We start from the raw sequence: 16,846 nt of genomic DNA on the forward strand, positions 1-16,846 counted from the left end.
CTTCTCCCTCTCTTATTCCCACTCTTATATTTAACAGAGATCACATTTCAGTTAAATTTAAACACCTAAGAATAATTGTGTGTTAATTACAGAGTTCAACCAATAGTATTAAGTAGAACAAAAAAATACTAAAAGGGATAAAGTATTAAGTTGTACATCAACAGTCAGGACAAGGGTTGATCAAGTCACTGTTTCTCATAGTTTCCATTTCACTTCAACAGGTTTCCTTTTTGGTGCTCGGTTAGTTGTCACCAATCAGGGAAAACATGTGGTATTTGTCCCTTTGGGACTGGCTTATTTCACTCAGCATGATGTTTTCCAGATTCCTCCAATTTGTTGCAAATGACCGTATTTCATTGTTTTTTAATGCTGTATAGTATTCTATAGGGTACATGTTGTTAGGAGCCTTTGATTCCCCCCTCTTCTAGTTCTTCATAAAACATATAATAGGCTATTTTGAACTACAGTCATTGCACAGCATTGTAGGGTTCCCTCTCAGGTGTGAAAAGCAAAGAAAAGTTGATCTGAACATACACTAGTACTTACTAGAGACTAAAACGGGAGGGGACTATTGGATAACGGGTACCAAAATCCCAACAAATAGTTCTGTGCAATTTGTTTTGCGTTTTCACTTCTCCAAATTTGTGTTCATATTTTCTTCTTTGACAACAACTCTCCTTCCTACTTCACCATCTCTGCTTACTAAAATTTTGCCCAGCTCAAATGACACCTGCTCCACGAAGCCTCCCCTGACCTCCTACAGCTAAAATTCTTTCCTTTCATCTCCCCATTCTCACAGCATTGGTTCCAGCATTTATACTACTTATACATTTTTTATTGTTGTAGTTACCTGTCCATATATTTCCTCTTCCTACCCACCTCTACCCCATCTTACAGAAAACCCAGCTCATTAGCACTTTGGCCCTGTAATGCTCATGCCAAGACTGCCAGGTAGGGATGCATTATCAGAGAGTGGGCCCTGGGGTAGATAATATCAAAGCTCCCTTCCAACTTGGAGGTGCTATGATCCTGAGTGACAATTTTCTTGATGACACATCTCTGCGGGAACTGCTGCGCCGGCCAAACTACATTATCTCTGATGCAGGTGCACATTAACAAGACCTGGCTACACCTCCCTCACATCTCTGCACGTCTATCTATCACTGTCGCTGTGTTTGATGGTGACACTGCTCCGCAGGTGTGGCTAAAGAGCTGCAGTCCTTTCCCCATTCCTTCCCTAGGAAGACCATCCTTTTTGCATGATCTACATGCATACTGATGTCTGCAGCACCGAGCCCCTTGCTTGTCAGTCTAGATTAGTGGTTTTCAAACAGGAGCATGCATGAGAATCACTTTGGAGTGCTTGGTTAAGCACACATCACTGGGTTGTAGCCTCCGTAAGCTCAGGACAAGAGCACTTTTAGCAGGTTCCCAGATGATGTTGATGTGACATGCCCCTGGGACACATTGAGTACTGCTGTTCCAGACAACGGCTTAACTCAAAAGTATATGCCTTCTCTCTGATTGCCAGCCTGCTGGATCTCAGGGGCCAGTGATGGGGGGACAGGAGGATGAATGCTAACCTGGCAACCTGAAGACCAGGGTTCTATGTAGCTGCAGCCTCTAGAGAGCGGTGCAACTCTGAGCCAGTCTCAGGACTGCTCTGGGCCTCTAGTCTTCTCACAGGCACAAGGAGAGGTGGAGTTGGTGATTGCTACTCTGGGAATTTCTAGAAATCAAAGCTGGGCTATTGTTCTTGTCCCTAGCCTAGTTTTTGAAGTTGGGATGCCAGGTGTCCCCTCGACACCTCCTCAAGCATCCAAGTGCCCACTTCTGCCCACCACGTCTCCAAGTTGGAGATACCTTATTTGCCTGGGTGTTTCTCTCTGCAGCCATCCTAGTATGTGAAGCCCAAAAAGCAAATTGATACTTTCCTTTTTGGAAACCCAAATCTGCATTTTCTGGCGTGTGGGTCTAGTGTGCCCCATTTCAAAGACACTTTAGCATAGAAGTAAAGATACAGAATCCTAGAACCAATCTCTTGCATATGATCCTGGTTCTCATCTATTACTGAGTAACCATGTGTATGTTCTTAGAGGTACCTGAGCCTCACTTGTCTCAACTTTACAATGGGAAGAGTAACAGTACTTATTTGATGGAGTTGTTTGTGAGGAGCAAATGAAATAATGCATGCAAGGCATCTACCAGAGAGCCTGAAGCAAAATGGTTACTGTCGTTTCAAAACTGGGGGAGGGCCATCACCGTGGCATAGCTGGTAAGGCAGCTGCCTTCGATGCCAGCATGCCATATGGGCACCAGTTTGAGTTCCAACTGCTCCACTTCTAATTCAGCCCCCTGCTAATGGTCTGGGAAAGTCCTTGGGCTCCTGCTACCTGTCGGGGTGACCCAGATGAAGCTCCTGGCTCTTGGTAACCTGGCCCAGCCCTAGCCATTGAGGCTATCTGGGGAGTGAACCGATGGATGGAAGAGTCTCTCTATCTCTCTCTGGCTGTGCTCTCTCTCTCTCTCTCTCTCTCTCTCTCTGTACCTCTGCCTTTCATATAAATAAATTAATAAAAAACAGGGGAGATTGCATCCTCCATAACATGAAACAAGTAAGGAACCAAATGGCCCAAGGAGGCTCCTTGAATAACTTGAGGACTCCTGATAATAAACAGAAGCCAAACCAGCAGAAAGATGTTTTAGATTTTTCATTACCTCCACTTATTAATCCAAAGAAAATCAGCACACTCCTTCATGTCATCAATTACATTTATCTTGGGTTTACACTTCACAAAATCAGGACGCTGCCACAGGCTGTGGTATCAGTGCCCCACTCAGCATTAATTATAATTCAGTATTTGCAGAGGAATATAGCACAGGAGATTCAGAATTTTGCTATGTTGCTTAATAATGATCTATTTACCATAGGCCAGAAATTGGACAGGGATTATAGAGAACTTCAGCCGTTTCACTTCCCTGCTCTTTCCTTTTCTTCCTGCATCTGTCATCTGCTGGCCAGGGTCTGTCCATTACCTTAATGGCCTCAGGCTGAGGCAAACTGACCTTGCTTACTCTGCTCTAGCCACTCCAGGCTTCCTGCTCTTCTGAAACTGACCAGGATCTTGGCATTTGCCTCCCATAGGTGCACTCCTCCCCCTGGCTCTTGCTCCCTCTATTCTTTAGTCTTGGTTCAAGTGCTGTCGTAGTAAGACCTTCTATCACCATCCTATTTTTTCAATGAATGTTTACTTTTATTTAATGTTTATATATTTACAAGGGAGAACAAATGTTGAAGATAAAAATTGGATGAAACTGAAGTATTGCAATAACCTGTACTGTACGAGTGAATACAAAGATACTTAGATGACATAATGAAAATAAGTAACTCCAAGATCATTTTGCGATATTATATTTTAAAATTGCCTTTCTTCTCATCCTTATCTTCCTTTCCCACTTTATTTTTCTCCATAGTATGCTTGCTTTCTAGTATACTATATAATTTGCTGATCATTTTATTTATTCTCTCTCTCTCCCTTATTCCCCATGCCCTCTCCCCAGCAGATAAGCCCCAGAGGGTGGGGATATTTGTAACTTTTTAGTTTGAAATAATTCTAGACATTACAGGAAAATTATAAACACAGCACAAAGAATTGTCATGCACCCTTCACCCATCTTCCTCTAATGTTAGCACCTTATATAATAATAGTAAGATTATTGAAAACAGATCATTAACATTGATATAATACTATCAACTAATTTACAGATCTTAATCAAATTTTCCCCCAGTTTTCCCACTAATATATTTTTCCTGTTTCAGGTTCCAATTCCAGCTCTTATATGATATTTAGTTGCCATGTCTCTGCCTTTCTCTAATCTGTGACAGTTCCTCAATGTTTGTCTTTCATGACTTAACAATTTGACTCATCTAAGCCAATTATTTTGTAGAATTTCCCTCAATTGGAGTTGAGCTAATGCTTTCTCAGGGTGAGGTAAGGTTGTACATTTGGGTAAGAATCCTGCAGAAGCGCCATGGAGGGCAGGGTTTGTTTATTTTTGTGTTTGTTTTGATCGCCTCTGTATCCCCAGTTGACTAGAACAAAAGCTGACACATAGTAGCTGCTCCGTACTTGTGAAGGCACAAAGAAATCAGACCACTGGGAATCCATCCTCTTTTCTGGAAATGGAAAGGTTGTGCTTTATGGGATATCAAGTTTATTGGGGACATCTTGGTTTTGAGGTAAGGTTGAAGGGTTCTGTACCAAAAAGCAAAGCAGTAGCTGGTGAAGGAACCTAATTAGCATGAGCCTCAGTGACAAGGGAAAGGATTATAACATTTGGACAATGTGACAGCACAATTGTTTAACTTCTGAAAATAATAATACCACTACCATCACTAAAACCCAGCACCCTACATATAGAAGTAAGTGACTCAGTCTATAGCTCTGAAATCAGACTGCCTAGATTCACAACCTGGCTCTGCAACGAACCAGCTGGATAATGGTGAATAAATCATTTAATTGCTCTTTGTCTCAATTTTGTCATTTGCAAATTGGAAATATTATTAATATCAATCCCACAGGGTTTTTCTGAAGAGAGATGGAAGCAATACATATGAAGAGCTTAGAGCAGTATCAGAAATAAAGTAATCACTCAATAAGCATTACTGTTATGCAAATTTATGTACTTCACAGAACTCTATCCAATAGATCATCTCATTCTATATTCAAAGCAAGGCCTTGGGGGGAAATAACTATTTTCAGTGACTGATAAGGAAATAGAGGATTGGAAAAGTGAAAGTATGTGTCTAAGGTCTCCTAGCTAATGAGTGAAAGGACTGGAGTGCAATATAAATAATTGGTTTTCTAGTCCAGTGCTCTGTTTCTGTATCGCCCTTGACATATAGTACATTTTCTCCAATGCAAACAGTTGCAGAATGAGAATTTGCGCTTAGATTGGCTTCTGAACATCACATTGTTGCTGGTGCTGGACAAGACCAAGGACGGTGTAAGCTTTCTAGGATCTTACAAGTAATAAGGAGAGAACACTAAGATATGACAGTACTTCCAAAACTTCATGCAAAATGAGACCACAAGATAAGTTTATTTTGCTGCAAGAAATCTTGAAATCCATGCATAAAAGGGGTCATCAAAAATTCATAGCAATGCATATCATAAAAAATTATCTATAGATTTGAAAATTCTTTACACCAAAATAAACTTGGCTTTTAATACCATTTTCCACAAACTTTTTGAAGTACCCTCACAGCTTAACAAGTCTCCATGAAATGAGTATACTGACAACATGGGCAGCGTCCATTTTATATAAACATGGCTGTTGGGGCTGGCCTTGTGGCACAGCAGATTAAGCCACTGCTTGTGACACAGACAGAGGTAAGCACAAATCAGACTTGGTCAAGTCTTCATGGCCCAAAAAGAAAGTTGGATTTTATTATTTTTTAAATATTTATTTCTTTTCCTTTAAAAGGTAGAGTTACATAGAGAGAGGGAGAGAGGCAGAGACACAGAGAGAGATCTTCCATCTGCTGGTTCACTCCCCTCTTAGCTGCAACAACTGGAGCTGGTCTGATCCAGAGCCAAGAGTCAGGAGCTTCTTCCAGGTCTCCATGTGGATGCAGGGGCCCAAGGACTTGGGCCTTCTTCCACTGCTTTCTCAGGTGCATTAGCAGGGAGCTGTATCAGAAGTGGAGCAGTTGGGGCTGGTGGTGTGACATAGTGGGTAAAGCCGGGCCTGCAGTGCCAGCATCCCATATGGGTGCCGGTTTGAGTCCCGGCTGCTCCACTTCCTATCCATCTCTTTTCTATGGCCTGAGAAAGCAGTAGAAGATGGCTCAAATCTTTAGGCCCCTGCATGCGCGTGGGAGACCTGGAAGATCCTGCCATCGGATCAGCGCAGCCCCAGCTGTTGTGGCCAATTGGGGAGTGAACCAGCGGATGGAAGACTTCTCTCTCTCTTTCTCTCCTTCTCTCTCTGTGTAACTCTGACTTTCAAATAAATAAATAAAAAAGTGGAGCAGTCAGGACTCACTGGTACCCATATGGGATACCACCATCACAATCAGTGACTTTACCTACTACGCCACAGGAGGCTGTTAAGCAGAGGAATGTCATGGTCTTATTTACATCTTTGAACCATGATACTAAAATAGGAACCATATAGAATGTGACTCTATTGTGAGACAGAACTGAGCTTTAATCTCAATTCTTCCCCATTCTAATTCAAATCTCTTCTGTTCAACAGAGACAGTAACAGTCGTGCCACATAGATGGGTTGTATGGGTCATTATGGTGAGAAGTACAACAGACAATGTATGTAAAGTCTTAGCCCAGTGCTTAGCCCACAGTAGATACTCAGTATGTGTTAGCTGCAATTACTAGAATTTGTAGTAGTATTTCAATGCCATAATTGTAACATTGAGAAAATACGCAGGATGTGTTCCAGATCAGGTATTAGATCAATACTGGTTGAAGTGAATCTTTTGAATTCCTAAGATCTGATACAATGATAGAGTCTCTGGGCACAAGAGAAGGTAATGGGAAAAGTAGGTCAGGGGTTGCTGCCATCTAAACTATGGGTGTTTCCCTGTCTCTTCTTCCAAACCAGGATGTGCTCTTGTTGCTGGCTGTGTCTTTGCTTAGAGCTATGTCTGGGCATACAGTGAAATGACAGGGAAGGCACAGAAAAAGAAGCACTATTTCCTTAACCTTGCATCACTTCCCTGAGTCCCAAAGGGTTCATTCATTCAAAAGTTGCTGAGTGCCTTCTATGTGCCAGCCTGGCACTGGGCCATGCCATCTTTCCAACAACAGCTGAGTCATAGGCTCTGTGGGGGAGCCTCACTGAGCCAAGGCATCATCTCACAGTGTGAGGATTGTGCAATGCAGCAACTGAGATGCGATAGGTGCCAAGGCTTTTGGTCAACTGCATGGGTCAGGGCTGCTTCTTCTTGAACTTTGGTTGAGCTGCTGCTTGGCCTGAGTTACATGAGGTTTTAGCTACCCTCCAGCAAGCAGGGGCTGGCTAGGATGCCAGTGTGGCACGTGTCTCACACACACCCTGCACCACAGACAACATGTTCAGAGAAGAGTAATGATGCAAAGAGCTTTCTCTTTTGGTGCACTAACGAGTCCTACTGTTTTGTCTGGCCACACCTGATATTTGCAGTCCGGCAACCTGTCTGCTCCCTGGAACAGTTGACTGCAGAGCCATAGCATGCCCTCTTGGCCAAGGGGGTTGTTCCCTGCCAACCTATTCTCAGACCGCCTGGGCAAGTCTGGTGTGCTAAGCATGTGACAGAAATTACTGGAATTAAAGGGAAGGTGCTATTTAATTCACCTGTTCAATTTTTTTTTTTTGAAAGGCAGAGTGGACAGTGAGAGAGAGAGACAGAGAGAAAGGTCTTCCTTTTGCCGTTGGTTCACCCTCCAATGGCCGCCGCGGCCGGCGCGCTGCGGCCAGCGCACCGCGCTGATCCGATGGCAGGAGCCAGGTGCTTTTCCTGGTCTCCCATGGGGTGCAGGGCCCAAGCACCTGGGCCATCCTCCACTGCACTCCCTGGCCACAGCAGAGAGCTGGCCTGGAAGAGGGGCAACCAGGACAGAATCCGGCGCCCCGACCGGGACTAGAACCCGGTGTGCCGGCGCCGCTAGGCGGAGGATTAGCCTAGTGAGTCGCGGCGCCGGCCAACCTGTTCAATTTTTTAAAGATTTGTTTATCTATCTATTTGACAGGCAGAGTGATAGAGAGGTGAGAGAGATACACAGAGAGATATTGTCCATCCTTGGGTTCACTCCAAAAATGACTGAAACAGCCAGTTCTGGACCATGCTGAAGCCATGAGCCAAGGACTCCATCTGGGACTTCCACATGGGTGGCAGGAGCCCAAGTACTTGGGCATTTTCTGCTGCCTTCCCAGGTGCATTAGTAGGGTCTTGGATTGGAAGCAGGATAGCTAGGGCTTGAATCAGCACTCTGATATGGGATGCCAGCATTGCAAGAGGTGACCTAAACTTCTGCGTCACAACACTCATCCCTTAATTCACCTGTTACTTCACATTATTTCTTGCTCAACTCTGACTCACTCCTTCCTTCCTTCCTTCCTTCCTTCCTTCCTTCCTTCCTTCCTTCCTCTTTCCTATTTTCCTTCCATTATTCCCAATTCAACAACACGTACTGAGTTCCTACTATTTTCTAGGTGCCATGAAAGGTACTCTTGGCTTCCAGAAACTACATTCTATTGACTTTCTTTCTTCTCTGGATGCTTCTTCCCAGTCTCCTTTGTTGATCTTCAGCCTAACCTTTAGATTTTGGAGTGCTTTAGAGCTCAGTTCTTGGATCTCATCTCTTTCCTACCTTAACTTTCTCTCTAGGCTATCATGTAGTCTCATGGGTCTTAAAGTTCTATAACCAGACCAGACTTCTATGAATTCCAAGTTTGTATATGCAGCTCTGAACTTGATCTCTCCAGCTGGATGTCTAATGGGCACTTGACATAGTCTGTTTGGCCTGCTATAAAAAATATACCATAAACTGGGTCACTTATAGGAAACATAAATTTGTGGATTTTTCTCACATTTCTGGAGAAGTCCAAGATCAAAGTGCTGGTGGTATCTAGTAAGAACGCATTTTCTCATAGGTGGCACCTTCTTATTGTGTCCTCATGTGGTGGAAAAGATAAAGATCTCTCTCACTCAAGACTCTTTTATAAGGACTACAATATCATTGATTAGGATTCCATTCTTGTGACATAATCCCCTCCCAAGGAGCTTACTCCCTTAAACCATCACCTTGGCTGTTAGGACTTCAACATAAGAATTTTTAGAGGAGGGTGGGAGTGGACATTGTGATGCAGTGGATTAATTTGCTACTTGGAATGCCAGCATCCCATATTGGAGTGCCTGGGATCAAGTCCCACCTCCACTTATGATCCAGCTCCCTGCTAATGTAAAGCCTGAAAGACAATAGAAGTTTGTCCAAGTGCTTGTGTCTCTGCCACACACATGGGAGACCCAGATGGAGTTCACTCTCAGGCATTTTGGAAGTGAACCAGCGAATATGAGTTCTGTCTCTCTTTATCCATTCCTCCTTCTCTGTTGCTCTGCTTTTCAAATAAATAAAATGTATAAAAAAAATTTCAGAGGGCACAAACAGACTATAGCAGTACCTCAAATTTATCAAGGTCAAAACTAAGTTGATATTTCATCTTAAAACTTACTCCTACCATAGTCCTTTCATATAGTCTGTTCAGAAAATCTTGCACACACTTATGAGGGAACTTCAAAAACCCATGAAAAATGGAATTAAAAGAGACTTTTATTTTGGTACAAATTTTTTTTGAAATCCATGCTTAGGTTTTTATAATACATACTTTCATTCACTTTCTGAAATTTCTACATATGCATGGATTTCATTTTTTTTTACATGGAAATAAATGCATCTTTTAATTCCATTTTTGTGAACTTTTAACAGCTCCCAAAATAGAGACTTTGACCACTGGTTCTCATATCACTGCCATTTCTACCACCCTTATCCAAACCACCATAGTCTCCCACCTAGGCTATTGTAGTAGCCTCCTAACCAGTTCTACTGCTTGCACCCTTTCCCCCTTTTAGTATACTCTCAACATGGCAGATACAGTGAGCCTATTAAAATCTGAGACAGATTATGTTACTCTCTGCATGATGATACCTTGTTATACTCAGTTAAAGCCAAAGCCCTAACAGTAACCTTCAAAGCTCCAATTACCTGGCCCTTCATTAGTATCTGAATTTATCTCTCACAACTCTTCTCCTTGTTGTACAAGTATCTAGCCACAATGTTTCCCTTACTGGTCCTTAAACATACCAGGTATGATCAGGACATCTCTGCCCTATATCCAGATAGCTACAGAGCTGGTGCTCTCATTTCCTTCAGTTTTACCCAAGATTCACCTTTCTAAAGCACTATATCTAAAACTTACCCTCCCCCCCAATAAAACATCTCCATTTTCAGCATTCTTTTTATTCTTAGTGTTTATGATCTAACACACTACATATCTTGGTCAGCTGAGGCTGCCATAACAAATTATCACAGACTTGGTGGTTTAAACAACAGAAACTTATTTCTCACAATTATGAGAGCTGAGAAGTTCAAGATCAAGGTGCCAGCAAAGTAAGCTTCATTCTGAGGCCTCTTATCTTGCCTTATAGGTGGGTTCCATATATTCTCACATTAACCTCATCTTTTCCAAGTAAAGAGGTGGGGAAAGCAGGCTCTCCAGTATCTCTTTTTATAAAAGGACTAATCCCCTCTGACTAAGGCCCCACACTCATGACATCATGTAACCCCAATTATCTCTCAAAGACCACCTCCAAATATGATCATATCGTGGACTGGGGCTTCAACATAAGAAGCTGGGTGGGAGACAAACATTCAATCTGTACTACTACATATGTATTTCTATGTATTTTATTGACCTTGTTTATGGTCTGCTTTCCCCACTAGCATGGAAGTTTCATAAAGAATAGGATTTGTGTTGCTTGTGTTCACTATTTTAATCCCTATGTTTTGAGTGGTGTCTGGCACATGGTAGGGGCTCAATAAAAATTTACAGAATAAATAGATGAAAAATTGCAGCTTGTGATACATGCCAAGAAGGACATAAAGAAGCATTATAGGTGGAACTGAGGCTGCCAACCTTGGATACATATTAAATCATCTGAGGGAGCATCAGATGCCTGGGCTTCCCCGCCAGGAGTTCTGATTTACTTGGTCTAGAAAGAGATTGGCCATTGTTTTACTTTTTATTGTTCCCTAGGTGATCTGGTGATTCTCAGTGTGAAGTGAGGCTGAAAACTAATGAGTTTGAGACTAAGGGTCTGGGTGAGGGAATGGGAACCTACTTGAGATGGGGTGTACAGGGAAGGCCTGCTATCATTTTCTGAGATGGTATCATTTAAGTGGAAATCCAAGAGACAAAGAGGAGCGTGAGAAAGTTGGGATAAGGATGGGATCCAATCCTGGCAGAGGGTCAGAACAAGAGTGAAAGCACTGAAGTAATAAGCTTGGCCTGTCCTCAGCACAGAAGACCAACACAGGTAGTACAGAGAATGCAAGGGGAAGACTGAAACAAGAATTTGCAGTGATGCATGGAGGCCAGATTATGCATGGCCTTTTAGACCATGGGAAATAAATTGAAAGCCATACCACATGGGGAAAAACAGACAGTAGAGGGTTTTGAGGAGGGCAATGGTGTGATATGATTAACAGTTTGCTTAAGATTGCTTTCACTGCTCTGTGAAGACATAAAGCTGGACTTCAGGGCCGGTGCTGTGGCTCACTTGGTTAATCCTCCACCTGGGGCACCGGGTTCTAGTCCCGGTTGCTCCTCTTCCAGTCTAGCTCTCCGCTGTGGCCTGGGAAGGCAGTGGAGGATGGCCCGAGTGCTTGGGCCTCTGCACCCGCATGGGAGACCAGGAAGGAGCACCTGGCTCCTGGCTTCAGATCGGCGCAGCACCGCCTGCAGCAGCCATTTGGGGAGTGAACCAACGGAAGGAAGACCTTTCTCTCTGTCTCTCTTTCTCACTGTCTGTAACTCTACCTGTAAAATAAATTAAAAAAAAAAAAGCTGGACTTCATGGTGGCCTGCATTGAGCTTGATAACCTAATGTTGTCTTTTCCTGTATAGAGAGTAGAGGCCCAAGAGTGGTATGCAAATCCATTCTGCTCACATAAACTTACACGCAAAGCCCCTTTCCAATGCTAAGACTCTACAGATTGTTAATTCTGTGATCAGTAGCTCAGGTGTTAGACTATGTCTTTCAATGATTTGCCCTAGGAATGAGGTTCAGTTGATCAGTTAATGGAGAGGTACCTTCTAACTTGTTTACTAACTAGTAAACAATCCAATTAGAAAGGGGCTTAGAGAAAATGATGGCAGCATTCACTCACTTAAATTTTAAACAGCTCCACTACTACTTATCACTAGTTCTTCTGTGCTTTCTAGGGGTAGGGAGCCAGAGAATACTGTTGAGCGAGTTATAAATTAGATGAGGGGATCAAGAGATGAACACAAAAAGAGAGTAACACAGAGAAAATGAGGTAAGTATCCAAATAGAAATATAAATACAATCAATAATTGCAATCATTTATTTGGCACTCAGCTTATGTCAACCACTGTGTTGTTTGCTTTACGTTAAGTTCTTATTTCATCTTCTATGCAGTAGGTAATATGATCAACCATGATGATGATAACAATAATAGCAGCTTACACTTACCAAGTTCTGAATATCAGCAAGGGATTCAAAACAGTTGTTTTGAAATAACTCAGATAGGTATATCTTCATTCTATAGATAAGGATAAACAGGTCCAGAAAGAAATAAATGACTTATCCAAGATCATAGAGCTAGGCAGGTGTGCCTGTAATATTCAAATTTGACTCCCAAGTTTCTGCTCTTAAAGTGTTCTGGATATTCAGAGCAAATGGCCCTTACCTTGTTCTTAGATGTGCATGTGTGCACAGAAGAAAACCTATGGAGGAGTCATGATGTGAAGGTGAAAAAGGAGGAACCTATACAGGGCCTTGCAAGTGGCCTTGCTTGGTCATAGTGGAAAGTCTATAACAGGGAAGAGTGGCTCAGAGACGAAGCAGTTCTCCCTCTCATTTCTAATCACCTTGCCTATGCCAGCCATGGGCTGCAGTCTCCCATCATGACTGTCTGTCTCACACAGCTTCATCTGGGGATACTTAGGTCCTATGTAGGCCCATGGGAGCTCAACTATTTAGTTCCACTCCAAGGCAGGACAAAGTAGAGATTTTCAAATTCAAAGACTGATGAGTAGTAAGTTGCCAGCTCTCTCAATAGTTCTTCATTCTTCCATGGAAGCAGCCCTTAGACATTTAGGGTGTTGACAACAAGATACACAAAGGACAAAAGGACAGAGAATTCAGAGAAGGCAACAACTGGCATCCAGCATCCCTCATCAGACCAGCAAAGGAAGTTCAGTGTGTAACATTGCTTATAACAGCAAGAAAATTGCCTATGTCTGTCAGTATGGATTGATGACAGAAATTGTGAACATATACACAAAAGAACACTATATTGCTATTGCAAAGAATAAGGTAGAACTACATGTTTATACAAGGAAAAAATGTTTCCAAAAAATTGTAGGTTAAAAAATCAGGTCACACAACAGTCTCTATAATATGATCACACCAAATTCCTAGATATGTGTCCACATACGCACAAAGCCATTAATTGCATTCACTTAGTACACAGAATTCAACACAAAGAATTACAAAGAGACTTTTGATACCTAATTTGTATACTTGTATATGCTGTTGACCTTTGCAACAAGTCCATATAGCTTTTATAATTGAAAAAAAACTATACTACAATTATCATTTTGCAAAAGTAAAAAATTCCAATCTTGTATCATTTTCATTCATTCTCTCTCTTGTAAAAACAACACATTTTGAATTCAGAAGTGTATTTGAAATTGTCAAATATAACTTTCTCATGAATGAAGATAACACATTACCATTTATAATTTATAATATGGTCAAATGGATTAGCAATTGATTATAGAATCTTACTCAAAGCATAGGTGGCAACCAGTAGAAAGGTCTCCAGAGAAGGAACATAAGGCGTTATCATTTTTATTAATAATTTAGATGATCAAGAAAATGTACTTACCACGTCTGATGATAACCCAAAACTGGCAGTGATATGAAGTACTTTGAACAACAAAATGGAGATTCAAAATGAGCTCAGATGGACTGGAATACTGGGCTAAAATGAAAAGATAAAATTTAAATAAGGTAAAAAAATTCTCAATTAAAATTTTTGAAACATATTCTGTGAGGCCATCATAGGGGAAGCATTGCTCAGCAGCAGCTCACAATAAAACTAACTAACCAGTCAACCAACCAACCAACCAAAAATATCTGGGGGTTTGAGTTGACCCACACAAGTAATTTGAGCTGACAGTTTAATCTAGCTGAATTATTTAGCACCTAAAAATAAAGCACAATTTTAGGTTGAATTAATCAAAGTACAATTTCTAGATCCTCCTCCACTGTTCCCTGCTGGAAGCTCCTGTTCAATTCCAAAGACCACACTTTAAAAGAATCACTGAGGAAGTGGAACACTTCCACATGAACAACATGGGATTGACAAAGCAGTGGCTTTTGAAGGGGCCAGAGACATGGGCCCTGACAAGGAGAAATGTTGTGGGGATATGTAGGGTATTCACCTGCCTTCAAAAGATTATCATTTATGGGTCCCCATTGTGGCCCAGCAGGTAAAGGGGCCATTTACAATGCCAGCATCCTATATGGGCGCTGGTTTGTGTCCCGGCTGTTCCACTTCCAATCCAGCTTCTTGCTAATGGCCTGGGAAAAGCAGAAGATGACCCAAGTATTTGAGCCCCTGCTACCCTGTGGGAGATCTACATGAAGCTCCTGGCTCCTGGATTTGGCCTGGCCCAGCCCCAGCCATGATGGCCATTTGGGGAGTGAATCAGCAGATGAAGCTCTCTCCCTCTTTCTGTCTCCCTCTCACCATAACTCTGACTTTCAAATAAATAAATTCTTTTATAAAAATTATCATTTATATCCCTTGGCTATATTTCTGTGGAACAGTGATCTTTCTACTTTTCACTTGTTGAACACAATATTTAGTGGAACATTAAGCCCATGATTATAAAGTAAATTGAAAGTATGTTATTGCAAAAATTAAAAGGAAAAAAAAAAGAAAGAGGAGGGATGGAAGTATGCTTATATTCTTCGAATTGTATCTTTTAAATACATGAAATTTGTTCTATTTATATTAATAAAAATTTTTTTAAAAAATATCTCAAGTGTTTGCCTACCAAAAGCAGGCACTTATTCTGGGTTGCTCAGATAACAGGACTAGGACTACTGCCACCCAGTGGTAGCAAGAAAGCAGATTTTCAGTAAACCTCTCAAAAGGCTTTCTGACCTTGAAAAGGTCCTGCAAGATACTGAGCAAGCTGGTAAGGTAGTGAAGGTTGAGCCAAAGCTAGATGAACAGACGCCCAGTGGCAGAGTTACAGTAACAGAAGTCCTTCCAGCTCTCTGAGATTACATCTCTTCCCCCCTATTGTCCTTGTTATCATTTCCTTTCTGTATCACCCTGCAGGCAACAGCCCAGTAGAGACAACTCTGCAGGAACTGCTGGGGCTCCTGCCTCTTGTTAATTATCATCAAGGAGCTATGGGGTAGAACTCACTGCTTAAAGGAGGGACAAATTGTTGATGTAAGTCAGATCATTTCCATCCCTGGACAAGCTCTTCTTTGGCTTTCCATCTCACTCTCCGTAAATGACAGTCATCACAATGACCTATAAAGCCCTAAACAAGCTGGCCCCGTGTAACCTCTGTATTCTCCTATCCTGTTTCTCCTATTCTATTTCTCTTCCACTTGTTTACTACATTCCCATGACATGGGCTGTTTTGATGGTTTATTTTAAAAAATATGTATTTATTTATTTGAAAGTCAGCATTAAAGAGGGAGAGGAAGAGGAAGAGACAAAGAGATCCTCCATCCACTGGTTCACTCTCCACATGGCCGCAATGGCCAGGGCTGGGCCAGGCCAAAGCCAGGAGCTTCATCCAGGTCTCCTACTTGGGTGGCAGGAGTCCAAGTACTTGGGCCATCTTCCCCTGTTTTTCTCAAGCCATTGGCAGGGAGCTGGATCAGAAGTAGAAGAGCCAGGACACAAACCAGCGCCCATAAGGGATGCCAGGGCTCCAGAAGGGGGCTTTATGGATGGCACCACAAAGCCAGTCCCTCTTGTTGGTTTCTTAAATGCCAGGTATGCTCCTGACTTGGGTACTTTGCTTTTGCTATTCTTTGTGCCTGCACTGCTCTTGTCTGAGATAACTACATGGATCACTTACTCACTTCATTCAGGCCTGGACTCAAAGATGGCCTTCCCTGTAAGGTCTCATGTGACCACCTTCTTTTAAATTAGAAGTCATGCAGGCTTCTCCCCATACCCCTGACCATTTCAGAACTTATTATTATTCCATCTGAATAGTCTTCTCATTTATTTAATATAACAATATTTTACATTTTATTTTATTATATTTCATTTCTCTACTGGGCTATAAATTCTTACATGCAGGGATCATGCCTGTCCTGTTTCTACTGTACCTTGGTCTCTGGACCATTGGCTAGCACAGAGTAAGTGCTCAGCAAATGTTTAATAAAAGGTCCCCATATTTCAAATCCATGCCATTTTCTACAATTTAATCTCAAAGAATTTTTTGGTTTAAAAACTGGATCTCATAATGATAACTCGGAGTTATATCAGTAAGATTTGGTATAATTTTTGTCTATTTTACTCAATTTCCCCAGTTTTTTGGTATGCTATCATATTATATTAATCCCCAACTAGCCATAATTGTAGTGGCTATGAGTGCTTACCGTGTGTCAGGCATAGTGATATGCGTATAACATGAATTAACTCATTTAATCCTCACAATAGCCCTTTGCAGTTGACACCACTCTCATTCCCATGTTAAAGACCAGAGCACTGAGAAACAGGAAGGTTATATGACCAGCTCAAGGTCACAAAACTAAAATTACGCAGATTCTGAAGCCCATGTTATTACTCTCTGACTTTAATGTAAGATGAAAATTGGTAATGGTGATGAGGATGACAGCTAACATGAGTACTAATCATGGATCAGATACTCTGCTAAATGTTTAACATTCATCATACTGTTTAAAACTCAGAGTAGCCCTATGTGGTAGAAACTACTTATATGACCATTCCACTCTACCAGACTGTCCTGCGATAGAATCAACTACACCCTCAGT

The 16,846-nt window shown here is 41.8% G+C and overlaps 1 protein-coding gene across 7 annotated transcripts in view; it reads right to left on the reverse strand.

The window, feature by feature from the left end:
• PAK3 (p21 (RAC1) activated kinase 3) overlaps positions 1 to 16,846 on the reverse strand; it is a 278,987-nt gene that overhangs the window by 219,009 nt on the left and 43,132 nt on the right. For 4 of the 7 annotated variants that reach the window (XM_070067235.1, XM_051827248.2, XM_070067232.1 and 1 more), the window contains exons 2-3: positions 13,695 to 13,790; positions 12,275 to 12,344 (exon numbers count right to left, since the gene is read on the reverse strand). The gene's annotated coding sequence lies outside the window, so the exon portion shown is untranslated. The remainder of the gene's footprint in view (positions 1 to 12,274; positions 12,345 to 13,694; positions 13,791 to 16,846) is intronic. The other 3 variants (XM_051827243.2, XM_051827247.2, XM_070067233.1) reach the window with 1 other exon arrangement.

This window comes from Oryctolagus cuniculus, chromosome X (genome assembly GCF_964237555.1).
Source record: "Oryctolagus cuniculus chromosome X, mOryCun1.1, whole genome shotgun sequence".
NCBI lineage: Eukaryota > Metazoa > Chordata > Mammalia > Lagomorpha > Leporidae > Oryctolagus > Oryctolagus cuniculus.